Source organism: Macaca nemestrina, chromosome 9, assembly GCF_043159975.1.
Source record: "Macaca nemestrina isolate mMacNem1 chromosome 9, mMacNem.hap1, whole genome shotgun sequence".
Taxonomy (NCBI): Eukaryota; Metazoa; Chordata; class Mammalia; order Primates; family Cercopithecidae; genus Macaca; species Macaca nemestrina.
This window is the reverse complement of record NC_092133.1, coordinates 115502987-115519910: the sequence shown is the minus strand read 5'-3', so window position 1 is coordinate 115519910 and position 16924 is coordinate 115502987. Positions and strand designations below refer to the sequence as shown.

General features: G+C 40.2%; 1 protein-coding gene across 1 annotated transcript in view; it reads right to left on the bottom strand.

The window, feature by feature from the left end:
- LOC105479976 (uncharacterized) overlaps nucleotides 1–16924 on the bottom strand; it is a 32214-nt gene that overhangs the window by 13342 nt on the left and 1948 nt on the right. Inside the window, exon 4 of the mRNA XM_071068738.1 lies at nucleotides 10910–10970. The gene's annotated coding sequence lies outside the window, so the exon portion shown is untranslated. The remainder of the gene's footprint in view (nucleotides 1–10909; nucleotides 10971–16924) is intronic.

Genomic DNA, 16924 nt, shown 5'->3' with positions numbered 1-16924 from the left:
TAGTACACAAGCAGAGGCTGATTTTAGATGAGAGCATGGACATCATCCTTTTATGTATAGTAACAGGCTGGAAAGAACATTATATGAGTTCAGAAGCTGCTAGAAAGATAGATTTAGTGGCAGGGTATCTCTTCTGATTGCTCCAATTTACTCCAGGAAATAGGAACAAGAGTTATCATTGAGGGTAAGACTGGGAATAGAGTGTTGGATATTTGAAAAGAGAGAATTATATAAAATCATCTCAGGAAAAGGGAGTGTTATGCTCTGAATGTTTGTGTCCCTTCAAAATTCATATGTTGAAATGCTAACCCACAAGGTGATGGTATTGGAAGGCCTAATCACCTTTGGAGGGTGATTAGGTTATGGGCGGTGGTCCTCATCATTGAGATTAGTGTCCTTATAAAAAAGGCTCGAGAAAGGACCCCTCTTTCCTTCCACCATACCTTCTCACAGTGAGAAGTCACCATCCATGAACCAGAAAGCTGGACTTCAAGAGACACGAAATCTGCTAGTGCCTTGATCATGAATTTCCCAGCCTCCAGAACCATAAGGAAGACAAGCCTGTTGTTTATAAGCTACCTAGTTTATGATATTTTATTGTAGCAGCCCAAGCTGACTACAAGTGTATAAACTTGGAGAAAATATAATTTGATTGAGTGGCAGCATTTTGAGGTCACATGAGGTTTGTCTTCAAGAATTTAAAGTGAAACTCTTGCAAATTTCTTCCAGTCATGTTCAGCTACATGGGAGCAAGAATGGAGTAGATAAGTAATGATTAGGGTTATGGTTTTGCCAGTGAGTAAAAGGAATATCCAATCAATGACTGGCTATGGAATTTAAGCCAAGGGAAGAGGAAAATAAGGGTGAGGGGCAGTGAAATAGGGATAGAATCAATAGATTAGAATTAGCAACAAAGGGCCAGGTGCAGTGGCTCACGCTTGTAATCCCAGCGCTTCGGGAGGCTGAGGCGGGCGGATCACCAGGTCAGGAGATCGAGACCACCCTGGCTAACACAGTGAAATCCTGTCTCTACTAAAAATACAAAAAAATTAGCCAGGCGTGGTGGCGGGCGCCTATAGTCCCAGCTACTTGGGGGGCTGAGGCAGGAGAATGGCATGAACCCAGGAGGTGGAGCTTGCAGTGAGCCGAGTTCTCGCCACTGCACTCCAGCCTGGGTGACACAGAGTGAGATTCTGTCTCCAAAAAAAAAAAAAAAAAAAGAATTACCAACAAAGTTCAATAGTTATTAGGAGCTAGGGATCTAGAGGGGAAAGCTGGAAAAACAGGATGTGGCAGTCAGAAAGGTGGATGCATGAAGCTGAGATAATTGAGTTTGCAGTTAATGGTAATAAGCAGATCTAACTAGGGAACGACCAAAGGAGTGGCTTAAGTAGAATGAAAGAGGTGTCCAAGAACCTGGAGGTCAAGATATTGGAAAGATCATTGATGTGCATATTAAAGTCACCTAGAATTAAGGCGGGAGTGTTGGAGAGACTGATAGTAAACCAGCAGTTAAAATCATCAAGAAACAAAAATAATCTTTGTTGACTTTAGGTTTTAGTGCACTATCTGAAAAGTAGCTTTTAAGATTTCTACTTTTCGAGATTCACTAAGGTTTTCTAGTTGGTCAATCTTATGATTAATATTTGGAAATGTTCCTTGGGCATAAAAAGAGAATATAAATTCCCTACCTGTAAGATACAAATTTATACTTATAAATATTTTTATTAGGTATTGTCAGTGAATATGGGAGTTAAGAGGCCATTGTATAGACAAAAGACGGCTGCTTGGATAAGGCTGGTGGTAGCAGATGAAACGAATTGGATGGAGTGAGAGTTATTTAGGAAGTCAAATCAATAGGACCTCATGATAAATTGTATAAAGCATGTAAAGAAGTGACAAAGATGACTTCTAGGTCTCTAGAAAAAGGTAGAGGATGGTATAGCAATGGCATTAAGAACACAGGCTCTGAAAAGTCAGGCTGCTTTTGTTGAGGGCTAGCCTTTCCTTAAAAGGTGTACGATTTCAATAAGTTGTTTTTTTTTGTTTTTGTTTTTTTTTTAAGACGGAGTCTCGCTCTGTCGCCCAGGCTGGTGTGCAGTGGCCAGATCTCGGCTTACTGCAAGCTCCGCCTCCCGGGTTTACGCCATTCTCCTGCCTCAGCCTCCCGAGTAGCTGGGACTACAGGCACCCGCCACCTCGCCCGGCTAGTTTTTTTGTATTTTTTAGTAGAGACGGGGTTTCACCGTGTTAGCCGGCATGGTCTCGATTTCCTGACCTCGTGATCCACCCGTCTTGGCCTCCCAAAGTGCTGGGATTACAGGCTTGAGCCACCGCGCCCAGCCTCAATAAGTTATTTTACCTTTCAACTTTCTCACTGCAAATGGAAAATAGTATTATCTGAGGTTTTTGTGAGGATTAAGTGAATTAATGGATTAACACTTACTTTAGTCCCAACACACAGTAAACCCTCAACGACTGGAAGCTATCTTTAGTGAGACAGAAAACATTCACAGATAATCAAATTTAGGAGAAAAGGTAATGAACTCAGTTTTATATTTCAAAGTTGCATTTGAAACATGTGTGGAGGTGGTAGGTAAGTAAACATCTGGAACTCAGAAAAAGATGTGGGTTGGAGATACAAACTGCCTCTAGTGAAGCATCTGTGTATGGATGCTAACTACACACAAAAGCCACGGGAGTGGAAGAATTCATGGAAAAAAAATAGTGAAGAAAGGGACTGCTATGGATTGTGTCCCCTCAAGTTCTTGTGTTGGAAAATTAATCTTCAATGCAACAGTGTTGGGAGGTAGGGCCTAATTAGAGGAGAATCGATCACGATGGCTCTGTCCTCATGAATAGATTGTTATCATGGGAGTGGGTTCGTTATAATGGAATGGGCTTGTAACAAAAGCACCTTTTCTTGCTCTCTCTCTCATGATGTGATGCCTTCCACCATGTTACGATGCAGTAAGAAGGCCCTCACTAGATGTGGCTCCTTCATCTGCCAGAATTGTGGGCCAATATATTTCCTTTTTTTTTTTTTTTTCTTTTCAGACAAGGGTCTCTCACTGTCACCCAGGCTGGAGGACAATGGCTTGATTGCAGCTCACTGCACTGCAACTTCCACCTCCTGGGTTTAAGCAATTCTCCTGCCTCAGCCTCCCAAGTAGCTGAGATTACAGGGACACGCCACCACACCCAGCTATTTTTTGTTATTTTTAGTAGAGACGGGGTTTCACCATGGTCAGGCTGGTCTCGAACTCCTGACCTCGTGATCTGTCCACTTCGGCCTCCCAAAGTGCTGGGATTACAGACGTGAGCCACTGTTCCCAGCCAACATTTGTTCTTTATAAAGTTTCGGGTATTCTGTTAGAGCAGCACAAAATGGACTAAGAGAGGGGCTACTTTTTAAAAATTACTGACCTAAAATTCACATGACATAAAATTCACCATTTTAACCATTTTACTGTACAATTCAGTGCCTTCCAATACATTCACAATGTTTGCAAGTATCATCACTACCTAAATCTGAATATTTTCATCACTCAAAAAAGAAACCCATTAAGCAGCAACTCCCCATTTCTACATTTCCCTAACCCCCAGCATCCACCAATGTTTTCTGTCTCTATGGTTGTGCCTCTTTTATATGTTTCACATAAATAGAATCATATAAATGTGGCTTTTCCTTTCAGTTAGCATGTTTTCAAGGTTGATCCATGTTGCAACATATACTAGTAAGTAACTTCTTTTTATGGCTGAGTAGTTTTTCATTGTATGAATATACCACAATTTGTCCATTCATCTATTGATGAACATTTGGGTTGTTTCTACTTATTGGCTATTATAATGCTGCTGTATACATTCATGTAGAAGTTTTTGTTTGAATATTTGTTTTCTATCCTCGAGTATATATTTAGGAGAACTGCTGGGTTATATGTTAATTATGTTTAAAATTTTGATGAACTGTCAAACTATTTTACAGTGACTACACAATTTTATATTCCCGCCAGCAATTTATTAGCTTTCCAATTTCTCCACATCCTTGCCAACACTTATCTTTTAATAACAGCACCCTAGTGAGTATAGAAAGTGGTATCTCGTGGTTTTGATTTGCATTTCCCTTAAGGTGGAAGGTTATGAGGCAAAGCATCTTTTCATGTACTTGGCCATTAGAGTATCTCCCTTGGAGAAATGTCTATTCAAGTCCTTTGCCCATTTTTAACTTGGGTTGTCTTTTAATTGATGACTTCTAAGAGTTATTTGACCTTTACCAGGTATATGACTTGCAAATATTTTCTCTCACTCAGTGGGTTCTCTTTTCTCTTTCTTGTGTCGTTTGATGTGTAAATTTAAGTTTTGGATTGAAATTTTGATCAAGCCCAATTGTATCTATTTTTCATGTTGCTACTTGAGTTCTTGGTATCATATCTAAGAATCCACTGGCAAATCCCAGGTCATGTAGACTTACCCCAATATTTTCTTCCAATAGTTGTATAGTTTCATTCTTATATTTAGGTATTTTATTTCTTTCGACAATGTTTGCATGTGGTGTAAGGGTCCAAATCCATACTACTACAGGTGGATACCCAGTAGCCTCAGCATTTGTTAAAAATACTATTCCATTCCCCAGTGATCTATATTGACACCTTTGTCAAAAATCAATTGACCACAGATGTATAGGCTTACTTCTGGGCTCTCAATTCTATTTTATTGGCCTATATATCTATCCTTATGTCAGTACCACTCTTTTGATTACTGTACCTTTGTGATAAATTTTGAAATCACAAAATGTGGGTCTTCTAACTTTGTTCTTTTCCAAGACTGTTTTGGCAGCCTTGTAATTTCTTATGAATTTTAGGATCAACCTGCCCATTTCTACATTAACGGCAGTTGGAATTTTGATAGGAATTTCACTGATTCCGTTGGTCAATTTGGGGGAATACTGCCATTTTCAAAGTCTTCCAATACACGAATATAAAATGCCTACTTTATTTAGGTTTTTAAAAATTTATTTCAGCTATGTTTTGTAGTTTTCAGTGTACAAGTCTTACATCTTGTTTATTAGTATTTTATTCTTTTTGATGCTATTGTAAATGAGTTTTCTAAATTTCACTTTGAAATGTTCATTGCAAGGATACAGAAATATAACTATTTTTTGTATGTTGATACTGGGCATCGTGTGACATTGAGGTATTAGCTCTAACAGTTTTTTCTGTGGATATCCTTGTAATGTGATTCAGGATTCACTTTTGTTAAGGATCTTTCCATCTATATTCATTAGAAATATTGGACTGTAGTTTTATTTTCTTGTGATGTCTTTCTCTGGATTTGGTACTAGGGTAACGCTGGCATGATATAATGAGTTAAGAAGTATTCCCTCTTCCCCACTTCAAGTGTTTGAGAAGGACTGGCACTCTTATTTTACGTCACCAGTAAAGCCACATGGTCTGATCTTTCCTTTCTTGGAATTTTTTTTTTTTTTTTTAACTGGTTTACTTTTTTTTTTTTTTAACTAGTATGATTATAGGTTGTTTTTTCTTGAGTCAGTTTTGGTAGTTTGTGTGCTTCTAGGAATTTGTCCATTTTATCTAGGTTATCTAATTTGTTAGCATATAATTAATAGTATTTCCTTACAGTCCGTTTTATTTCTGTAAGATTGGCAGTAATGTCCCCACTTTATTCCTCATTTTAGTAATCTGAATCTTTTTGTCTTGCTCAGTCTTTTTAAGGGTTTGTGAACATTATTGTTTCAAACAATCCACTTTTGGTCTTGTGGATTCTATTTTCTACTGCGTATTTCATTTATCTCTGCTCCAGTCTTTATTATTTCCTTCCTTCTGCTAGCTTTGGGTTTGATTTCCTCTTTTCTAGTTCCTGAAGGTGGAAAGTTAGGTTGCTGATTCTAGGTTTTTTTTTTGTTTTTTGTTTTTTTTTTTTTTTTGAGACAGAGTCTCGCTCTGTCTCCCAGGCTGGAACGCAGTGGCGCGATCTGGGCTCACTGCAAGCTCCACCTCCCGGGTTCACGCCATTCTCCGGCCTCCGCCTCCCAAGTAGCTGGGACTACAGGCACCTGCCACCACACCCAGCTAAGTTTTTGTATTTTTAGTGGAGACGGAGTTTCACCATCTTAGCCGGGATGGTCTTGATCTCCTGACCTCATGATCTGCCTGCCTCGGCCTCCCAAAGTGCTGGGATTACAGGCGTGAGCCACAGTGCCCGGCCAATTCTAGGTATTTTTTAATGTAGGCATGTGCAGCTATAAAATTTCTTTTGAGCACTGCTTTTGCTGCATTCCATATGTTTTAGGGTGCTGCATTTTTGTTTTTATTCATTTCAGAGTATTTTCTAATTTCTCTTAATCTTTATTTGAGCCATTGGTTGTTTAAGGATGTTATTTTTAGTTTTATTCCATTGTAGTCAGAGAAGACACTTTGTAATTCAATCTTTTAAAACTGAGACTTGTGAACTAATATATTTTATTGTGAAGAATGTTTGATGTGAACCTGAGATAAATTGGAATGTCTTTTTCCACTTGCTACGGTTTGAATGTGTGCCCTCCAAAATTCAGATACTGAAACTTAATGGCCAACATGATGGTGTTAAGAGGTGAGACTTTTAAGAGGTGGCTAAGTCTTTTGAGTTGGAGTCTCACCCAGGCTGGAGTGCATGGCGCGATCTCTGCTCACTGTAAGCTCCGCCTCCTGGCAGGCGCCCGCCACCATGCCCAGCTAATTTTTTGTATTTTTAGTAGAGACGGGCTTTCACTGTGTTCACCAGGATGATCTCGATCTCCTGACCTCGTGATCTGCCCGCCTCAGCCTCCCAAAGTGCTGGGATTACAGGCACGAGCCACTGCGCTCCCCCCGCAAGAAGAGGTGGTTAAGTCTTGAGGGCTCCTCCCCTGATGAATGAGATTAAGTGCCCTGATGAGGAATTTCATTCCTTTTTGCCCTTTTACCTTCTGCCATGTTGAGGATATAACATTCCTCCCCAAAGGCTAGGCACGGTGGCTCATGCCTCTAATTCTAACACTTTGGGAGGCCAAGGTGGATGGATCGCCTGAGCTCAGGAGTTCAAGACCAGCCTGGGCAACACAGTGAAACCTCATCTCTACTAAAATACAAAAAATTAGCCACGTGTGGTGGTGTGCACCTGTAGTCTCAGCTGCTCGAGAGGCTGAAATTGCTTGAACCTGGGAGGTGGAGGTTGTAGTGAGTCAAGATCGTGCCACTGCACTCCAGTTGGACAGAGCAAGACTCTGTCTCCAAAAACAAAAACAAAACAACATTCCTTCCCTATAGAGGATGCAGCAATAAGGTGTCATCTTGGAAGCAGAAAGCAGCTCTTAGCAGACAACCAAGCCTGCCAATGTTATAATTTTGCATTTCTCAGACTCCAAAACTGTGAGAAAATAAATTTCTACTCTATATAAATTACCCAGTCTCAGGTATTCTGGTATGGCAGCACAAGAAAACTAAGGTACCGGCTGGGCATGGTGGTTCACGCCTGTAATTCCAGCACTTCGGGAGGCCAAGGTGGTGGATCACCTGAGGTTGGGAGTTCAACACACCAGCCTGGCCAACATGGACAAACCCCATCTCTACTAAAAAATACAAATTAGCCAGGTGTGGTGGCGCATGCCTGTAATCCCAGCTACTCAGGAGGCAGGAGAATTGCTTGAACCCAGGAGGCGGAGGTCGTGGTGAGCCAAGATCGTGCCATTGTACTCCAGCCTGGGCAAAAAGAGTGAAACTCCATCTCACACAAACACACACACAAAAAACAACTCCATCTCACACAAAAAAAGAAAACTAAGGTGCCACCCTCTCACTTTCAACATACTTATTTCTTTAGTTCTAAAGTGAGTCTTTTATAAACATGATATAGTTAGAAGATTTAAAAGACTCCATTCTCCCAATCTCTCCATCTGCTAAATGGAGTTTAAAGCATTCACACTTAATGCAATTATAACAAGGAAGGTCATGGCCACTAGCTATTTGTTTTCCCTGTATCTTCCTCAATTCCTCCCTTATGTCTTTTTTGTATTAGGTATTTTCTAGCATACCATTTTTATTCCCTTTTCAAAATTTTTAGTTATTTTCTTAGTAGTTGCTCTAGGGATTACCATTAACTCTTTCATTTATAACAATCTATTTCAAATAAATACCAACTTAGCTTCAATAGTACACAAAATTTTTGCTCCTATACTTCATCCTTTCCTCATCATCATGAATCACCTTTATGCATTGTGCTTTCATTGTCACAAATATAATTATTGTTTTCATTTATATCTACCTATGTATTTAAATCTTTATCAGTGGTTTTAATTTATTCATGTGGATCTGAATTACTGTCTAGTGTCTTCACTTCAGGCTGAAGGATCCGTTTAGTATTTCTTGCAGGGCAGGACTACTAGTGACATACTCTCTCAGGTTTTGCTTATCTGTGAATGTCTTAATTTCTCCTTCACTTTTGAAGGATAGTTTTGCTGAATACAGAATTCTTGACAGTTTTTTCTTTCAGCACTTTGAATATGTTATCCCACTGCCTCCTGGCCTCTGTGGTTTCTAATGAGGAGTCAGCTATTAATCTTATTGAGAATCCTTTGTACGTAAGGAATTGCTTCTCTCTCGCTGCTTGCAGGATTCTTTGTCATTGACTATTGACAGTTTAATTATGATGTGTCTTGCTGTGGGTCTTTTTGAGTTTACCCTATTTAGGGTTCTTTGAGCCTTTTGAATATCTAGATTCATGTATTTCATCAAATCTGGGACATTTTCTACCATTATTTCTTCAAATATTATTTACGTTCCTTTCTCTCTCTCTTCTCCTTCTGGGACTCCCATTATGCATATACTGGTATGCTTGATAGAGTCCCAGAGGTCTTTTATGCTCTGTTCATTTTTCTTCACTCTTTTTCCTTTCTGCTCCTCAGACTGCATAATCTTAATTGAACTATCTTGAAGCCTGTTAATTCTTTCTTCTGACTTCTCCAGTCTGCTGCTAATAGTGGATTTTTAGTTTTAGTTATAATACTTTTCAATTCCAGAATTTCTATTTGGTTCCTTTCTACAATTTCAATCTCTTGATATTTGATGAGACATTGCTTTCCTAATTTTTTTGTTCTCTGTCCACGGTTTCCTTTAGCTCTTCTAGCATATCTAAAAGAGTTGATGAAAAGTCTTTGTTTTGTACATCCAAAGTCTGTGCTTCTTCAGGGGTAGTTTCTATTAATTTCTTTTTTCCCTGTGTATGGGCCATACTTTTTTGGTTTTTCCTTGCCTTGTAATATTTGCTAAAAATGTGACATTCTGAATAGTATTATAATGTGGTAACTCTGGAAATCAGATTCTCCTCCCTCCCCATAGTTTGTTGTTGGTACTTGTTATGGTTACTATTGTTTGGTAACTTTTCTGAACTTTACAAAGTCTGTATTCGTTGCTGTGTGTAACCAGTAGAGCTTCCGTTCTATTAGCTTAATTTGCAGCTAGTGATTCAACAGAGAAACAGATTTCCTTAAATGCCTGAAACCAAGACAAAAAGAAAACACTCTCAGTCTTTACCAGTGGGCTCTGTGTAAGTGTTGGGGCACACCTTCAACATTCAGCTAAGCAACTTACAAATTCACCTTAGTTTTCACTTCCTATTTTGAGTAGAGCCTGATGGTTAGCCAGAGGTGAGAGTTTAAGGCTCTCTCAAGTCTTTTCTGAGTATTTGCTCACCCTGGGTGTGCATGTGGCCTTTTGGGTTCTCAGGTATATGTGGATGTTTTAAAAGCCTTTATTCTCCAAAATATCTTACTTTCTAGCTTTTCCTCCCAGGCTTTTTGGTGTGGCTATTGTTTGTCTTAGCTATTATTCTTTGCCCCAGATGGCAGAGGATAATAAACTTGCCTTTACAAATTTTTGACAAATGCCTGTAATCACCTTTCTTCCTTAGGAGATTTCCAAGTTAGGTGAACTAAAATAAGTCTCCATAATTCTTTTAAAACAAGGTCCATGGCCAGGCATGATGGCTCACACCTGTAATCCCAGCACTTTTGGAGGCTGAGGTAGGTGGATCACCTGAGGTCAGGAGTTCGAGACCAGCCTGGTCAACATGGCAAAACCCCATTTCAACTAAAAATACAAAAATTGGCCGGGCGTGGTGGCAGGCGCTTGTGATCCCAGCTACTCTAGAGGCTGAGGCGGGAGAATCGCTTGAAGCCTGGAGGCGGAGGTCGCAGTGAGCCGAGACTGTGCTACTGCTCTCCAGACTAAGCAACATGAGCAAAACTCCAACTCAAAAAACAACCAAGAAAAAAAGAAAACAAGGTCCATTCTGCTCCCTTTGGCACCAGGAACTGATATCAGAAACGCAGGTCGTTGAACAGATATCAGAAATGCAGGTCATTGTTTTCAAAGCTGGACAGGGAGGTGGCACCAGGGTAAGTTTAAATGATAGAAAGCGCTCCTGAGATTCAGGATTCAGACATCTTTTCTTTTCGTTTTTTTTTGAGACAAGAGTCTCGCTCTGTCACCCAGGCTAGAGTGCAGTGACACGATCTTGGCTCACTGCAACCTCCACCTCCTAAGTTCAAGTGATTCTCCTGCCTCAGCCTTCCGAGTATCTGGGATTACAGGTGCCCGCATCCACATCCAGCTAATTTTTTTTGCTGGTCTCAAACTCCTGACCTCAAATGATCCGCTCACTTTGGCTTCCCAAAGTGCTGGGATTACAGGCATGAGCCACTGCAACCAGCCTCAGCCATCTTTTTAAAAAGATGTTTCCTTGGTTACTATAAACCTTTGACTAATTTCCAGAATTTATATAAAATTGATTCTGACATTTTTTGCCAATGTATTGACTGGTTTTGTGCAGAAATGCGTTCTTGGAGTTTCCTACTCATCATTTTCAATGACATCACCTCCAAAGGACTGATTCTTGAAGAACTTCAACATTTGGTAGTGAAGTAGACGAGGATGAGCCTGTGAAAAATGAGAGAAGCAGTCAAATAAGGAATAAGAAAATACAAAATGTGTTGTGCCACAGAAGGCGAGAGAAAAGGGCGATGCAAAGAGAGCTGCTATCAAGGTCAAATATTCTGAGATCGAGTAACAAAAAGAATGAAAAAAAAGTTTGTTAAACATAGGTACAAAGAAGTTGTTTGTGACCTTAACACTATTTCTAAATGAGACAACACTGATATTTTGAGCAGGACAAGTCTTTTAAATATAAAGGACTGTCCTACACATTGCTACATGTTTAGCATCTTTGACCTCTGGTAACTAAATATCGGTAGCACCCTTCACCCTTAAGTCATACAGAAAATACAGCAGTGATAATAAAAAAAATAATGCCATACATTTCCAAATGCCCCCTGGAGACTCAGCACTGCCTCTTGAAGAACCACTGCCTTGGGGAAATCTATTTTGCTAATATTATGGGGGCAGATGTCAAACTATAGTGACTTAAAATGTAAATACGAGAATAAAGAATGAAACACGTGAGGTACCACAAATAAGACTTAGCGGATGTTTGGCTGAAGTGAGCAGTTAAGAGTATAGGGTCAAGAAAGGGTTTTTAGTGGTAGGATTTAGATATGTTTAAAGACCAGTGGAAATAATCCAGATGAAAGAGAGTTTGAATATTCAAAGGGATAATTGATAATATAAGGTGAACTGAAAGCGGGGGGGAGGGGTGGCAAGAAAGGACAAGTAAAGAAAATGGCCTTAGATAAGCTTACTTTCTGCTTTGAAACAGTAACCTTAGGCACTCAGGCAATGCAGTAGCATCCTAACTAGTTTCCCTGCTTCTTTCCTTGCAATATAGACTATTTTCAATATAGTAGCCATGTCATTTTCTACTCATAACTCTTCAATGGCTTCCCCATTAACTCAGAATAAAAGCCAGTATTCTTATAATGGCCTATAAGATCCTTCACAGTCTGTTCCTCCACCCACTCCTTTAACCTCACCTCATTTCCTAATATTTTCCCTCTCAGTCACTACCCTTCAACCACAGAGCTTTCCTTATTATTTCTGAACACATTAGGCACAGTCTTTCCTCAGGACCTTTGCTCTTGCTGTTCCCTTTCCCAGAAACAATCCTTTCCAGATACCTGTACAGCTTGCTACCTCATCACTTTCAAGTCTTTGCTCAAATGCCACGTGCTCAATAACCACTCTACTTGAAAACATTACTCCTCCATCCAACACTTTATCTTACCCCACTATTCTCTGTAGCACTTATTACTTTCTAAATTACTATGTCATTTGATTTTGGTGATGATGGGGATGAAGTGGCATCAGTATATTCAATTATTTTATAATCTCCTGTGGCGTGCAACTGCTCAGTGGTGCTCAGAAAATGAATGGTTGGGTTAACTCAGGCTGAAGTTTCACCAGACACAGGTAAAGGGTTTAGGGTATACTTCTCAATATTAGCTGAAATTTAGTATCTATTACCTGGTAGAACTTTAAAAAATGGCCAATCTTGAGTCAGTAAGTAATTCTCCCAAGATGTGTTGATTGCATCATTTACATCATCCCTGCCTAGAAGGGTACACCATATGTTGATATGGTGACGTCCTGGAGGTTTTTACTCCCCTTTCCTAGACAGTAATTTCTGTTGCAATTTCTTATTTTTCCTCATAATTGAATGAAAGCTTCATATCACAAATCTGAGACCCCAAAGTATCTCCTTTTAGTTATGTATTATACTTAATTAAAATATAAACTCCATAAGAGCAAAATCCAAGTGACTTTGCTTAACACTATGTTCCTAAGACTTGACACACAGAACTTCAATACTATTTTCAAAAAATGAATAACCACCATTAGTAAAACATGTATGTGCCAGGTACTGCTAAATTATTTACACAATTTCGATTACTTTTCACAAAAAGCACTACGTCCTATTAAGCCAAGTTTAGAGACAAAGCAGGATAATCCTCAAGACTAGTAATTTGCCCAAGGTGACGTTGCTACTCAATAATGTAGCCAGAGCTCTATGTAATGTCATACTGATTCTAAAATCCATGCCTTTAATCACTATAGTAAGCTGAGTTTGTGAGGAAGGCAAGGACAGAGAAAAAACAGATAGAAATGAAGTACGTGAAAATTTTAGGGAATACATCCTTATTTTATGATGTTTTAGAAATTGCAGCAAAGCTTTTAAAAGTCCCTTTTGGCCAGGCGCGGTGGTTCATGCCTGTAATCCCAGCACTTTGGGAGGCTGAGGTGGATGGATCATGAGGTCAGGACATCGAGACCATCCTGGCCAACATGGTGAAATCCCATCTACTAAAAATACAAAAATTAGCTGGGTGTGGTGGCATGTGCCCGTAGTGCCAACTACCCAGGAGGCTGAGGCAGGAGAATCGCTTGAACCTGGGAGGCGGAGGTTATAGTGAGCCGAGATCGCGCCACTGCACTCCAGCCTGGTGACAGAGTCAGACTCTGTCTCAAAAAAAAAAAAAAGTCCCTTTCACAACTAGAGGCTTGAGGATTTCACTCTTCGGTTCTTCCTTCAACAGAATCACGTTAAAATCTTGCTCAACCTACATATAACCTATGAGTTGACAGTTTCTCCCCTCTATGGGTTGGTATGTGTTCAATCTACAGTTGAAATACGGGTCTTTTACTCATTTGCAAACTTTCACTCATTTGCAAACTCATTGCTATCATTAGGTAGCAGTGTAAATAATCTGGTTTAAGATTTGCTATACATGCAAATTCATGTATATTTTTAAATATTATCTATTACAATATTTGCCTGTATTAGGAATAATAGGGCCGGGCGCGGTGGCTCAAGCCTGTAATCCCAGCACTTTGGGAGGCCGAGGCGGGCGGATCACAAGGTCAGGAGATCGAGACCACAGTGAAACCCCGTCTCTACTAAAAATACAAAAAATTAGCCGGGCGCGGTGGCGGGCGCCTGTAGTCCCAGCTACTCAGGAGGCTGAGGCAGGAGAATGGCGGGAACCCGGGAGGCGGAGCTTGCAGTGAGCCGAGATCGCGCCACTGCACTCCAGCCTGGGCAACAGCGTGAGACTCCGTCTCAAAAAAAAAAAAAAAAAAAAAAAAGGAATAATATAGCTTTATTCTCCATCTTATTTATGAGAACAGGACTGGATTTATAATTCTTTTATTCTTTTGCAAAGCAAACAGAAATAGAACCTATGCTTTTTCCCCTTGAGAATTCAATTTTGCTATCTTTGTTGTATATGTTTCTGCAGGCAAATATCCTTTCATTCAACAAATATTTATGGTATGTCACATGAAGCATTCATTCTAGTGGGAAACAACTAATAAACAAAATATATTGCAAATGGTCTAAGAAAAATAGATCAGGGTTCAGGGAGCAACGTGGTGGTAAGGTGCCATCATGTAGAGTTCTCAATTAAACAAGACAAGACTTAAGCAAAGACCTGAAGAAGTGAGCGTGTGAGCCAAGCAGGTACTAAGGGGGAAGAGGATTGCAGGCAAAGGGACAGCAGTGCAAAGGTCCTGAGGCAGAGGCATGCTTGGTATATTGGAGAAACAGGGAGGGAGGGTAGAATGGTGGGAAAAGGAGAAAGTAGGGCTGGGCTTGCTGGCTCACGCCTGTAAATCCCAGCATTTTGGGAGGCTGAGGTGGGTGGATCATGAGGTCAAGAGACGGAGACCATCCTGGCCAACATGGTGAAACCCTGTCTCTACTAAAAATACAAAAATTAGCTGGGTGTGGTGGCAAGCGCCTGTAGTCCCAGCTACTCAGGAGGCTGCGGCAGGATAATTGCTTGAACCTGGGAGGCAGAGGTTGCAGTGAGCCAAGATCATGCCACTGCACTCCAGCCTGGCAACAGAGTGAGAATCAGTCTCAAAAAAAAAAAAAAAGAGCAAGTAGTCAGTGATAAGAGGCCAGAGGCAGTTTACATGAGGCAGTTTACATATGGCTAGTGGATCATGGCTAGAACTTTGGCTTTTATTCTTAAGATTGGAATGATACTGTCTGACTTTTTAAGGGATTACTGCACTGTATGAGATAGCAAACAATGTGGAAGCAGGCAGAGAAGGGGAAGATCAGTTAGAAAGTCTTTGCCACGGTCCAGATGTAATGATGGTGGCTTGGACCAGAGTGAATGTGGTGGAGGTGGGTTACAGAGATCAGATTGTAGATACATTTTGAAGATAATGTTGGCAAAATTTGTTGATAGAGTCAATGTGAGATATAAAAGAAACAAAGATGATTCCAAAGTTTTTAGCCTTCACTCGAAGAATGGAGCTGTCACTTCAAGAGATTGGGAAGATCTCAGCAGGACTTGTTTGGGGTGGGGGAGATTAAGAGTTTGGTTTTGAATACATTAAGTTGGTGATGCCTGTTAGAAACTCAAGCAGTGCTATACAGTAGGCACTTAAGTGTTGGCCTTGTGTTCAGAGGAAAGGTGTGGACTGGCGATTCAAATGTGGGTTTCATCCAGCCAGAGATCTGAATGAGATTGCCTAGGGAGAGAGAACAGAGGAGTGCAGGTTGTGGCATTTGAATCTTGGGCCACTCCAGCATTTAGAGGCTGGAAAAGAAGGAGAAACCGGTAAGAAGTCTAAGGAACAGCCATTTGGGAAGGAAGAGAAGCAAGAAAGAAAATGAAATTCTGGTAGGTAAGATAAGGAACTTTAGGGAGAAGAAAGTTATCAGCTGTGTCAAATACTGCTGACAAGTGAGATGAAGACTGAGAAATAAAAATCAGGCTTGAAAACATGGACGCCACAGATGATCTTGAACAGGTTCAGGAGTGTGGGAATGAAGTCTGTGGGTTCAAGAGTAGAAGTGAAGATAAAGTATTTCTGTAAAGGAGAGCAGATCAGACTTTTGGTAATGTGATTTTATTTAAAGACAGAGTCTTACTCTGTCACCTAGACTGGAGTGCAGTGGCGAGATCTTGGTTCACCACAACCTCCGCCTCCTAGGCTCAAGCGATTCTCCTGCTTCAGCCTCCTGAATAACTGGGATTACAGGCACACACCACCACACATGGCTAACTTTTATGTTTTCAGTAGAGATGGGGTTTCACTGTGTTGGCCAGGGTAGTCTCAAACTCCAGACCTCAAAATGATCCACCCGACTCCGCCTCCCAAGGTGCTGGGATTACAGGCATGAGCCACCACATCCGGGCTATTTATTTTTTGAGACAGGGTCTCCCTCTGTCGTCCAGGCCGAGTGCACTGGTGTGATCATGACTCACTGCAGTCTCGAACTCCTGCACTAAAGCGATTGTTCAGCCTCAGCCTCTGGAGCAGCCAGGAATACAGGCAGGTATCACCATCCCTGGCTACTTTTGAGCAAATGGTTTATACCGATTTCAGCAGACATCTAGTTATCAAACAAATTAGTAGTAATTTTGCTACCAGTTTTCAAAAAGTTTCTATGTAATATTTGTTATTTGTTGTACTCCTGATGTTTGTCTTCAATGGATTCACTACAAATGTGTCAGAAATTGCATGTTAAGATGCTACCGAATTTTTTTTGTTTTCATCATTTCAGTAACTGGCAATTTTTTTTTTTTTTTTTTTAGTTACTGATACTTTCATTAAATAGGCTTTTTATTGGTCTGCACATCTCCACAAACAGCAATAAGCTTTACATCTGGCAGGTGGATGTGACAAATAAGATTATACAATTAAAGTTTTTTTCCAACCAGTTGTGATTTCAGAGCCTTTCTCCCTACATCATTCCATCTCTTCATTCTATTAGGTCTAGCAGTATTGTAACTTCTTGGATACCAAATAAATCAGTTACTTTTTATTACTGTTTATTTGGAGAGGGTCTTGTTTCTTCTGACTTGTTTAGTATTTGCCTCTTCTGTGTTAATCACGTTTATGTTTATCACAATTCTTTTCATTCAACTAATGTTGCCTTACAAAGAGTTTAGTGCAAAAAAAAAGTCAACCAATCACCCGAA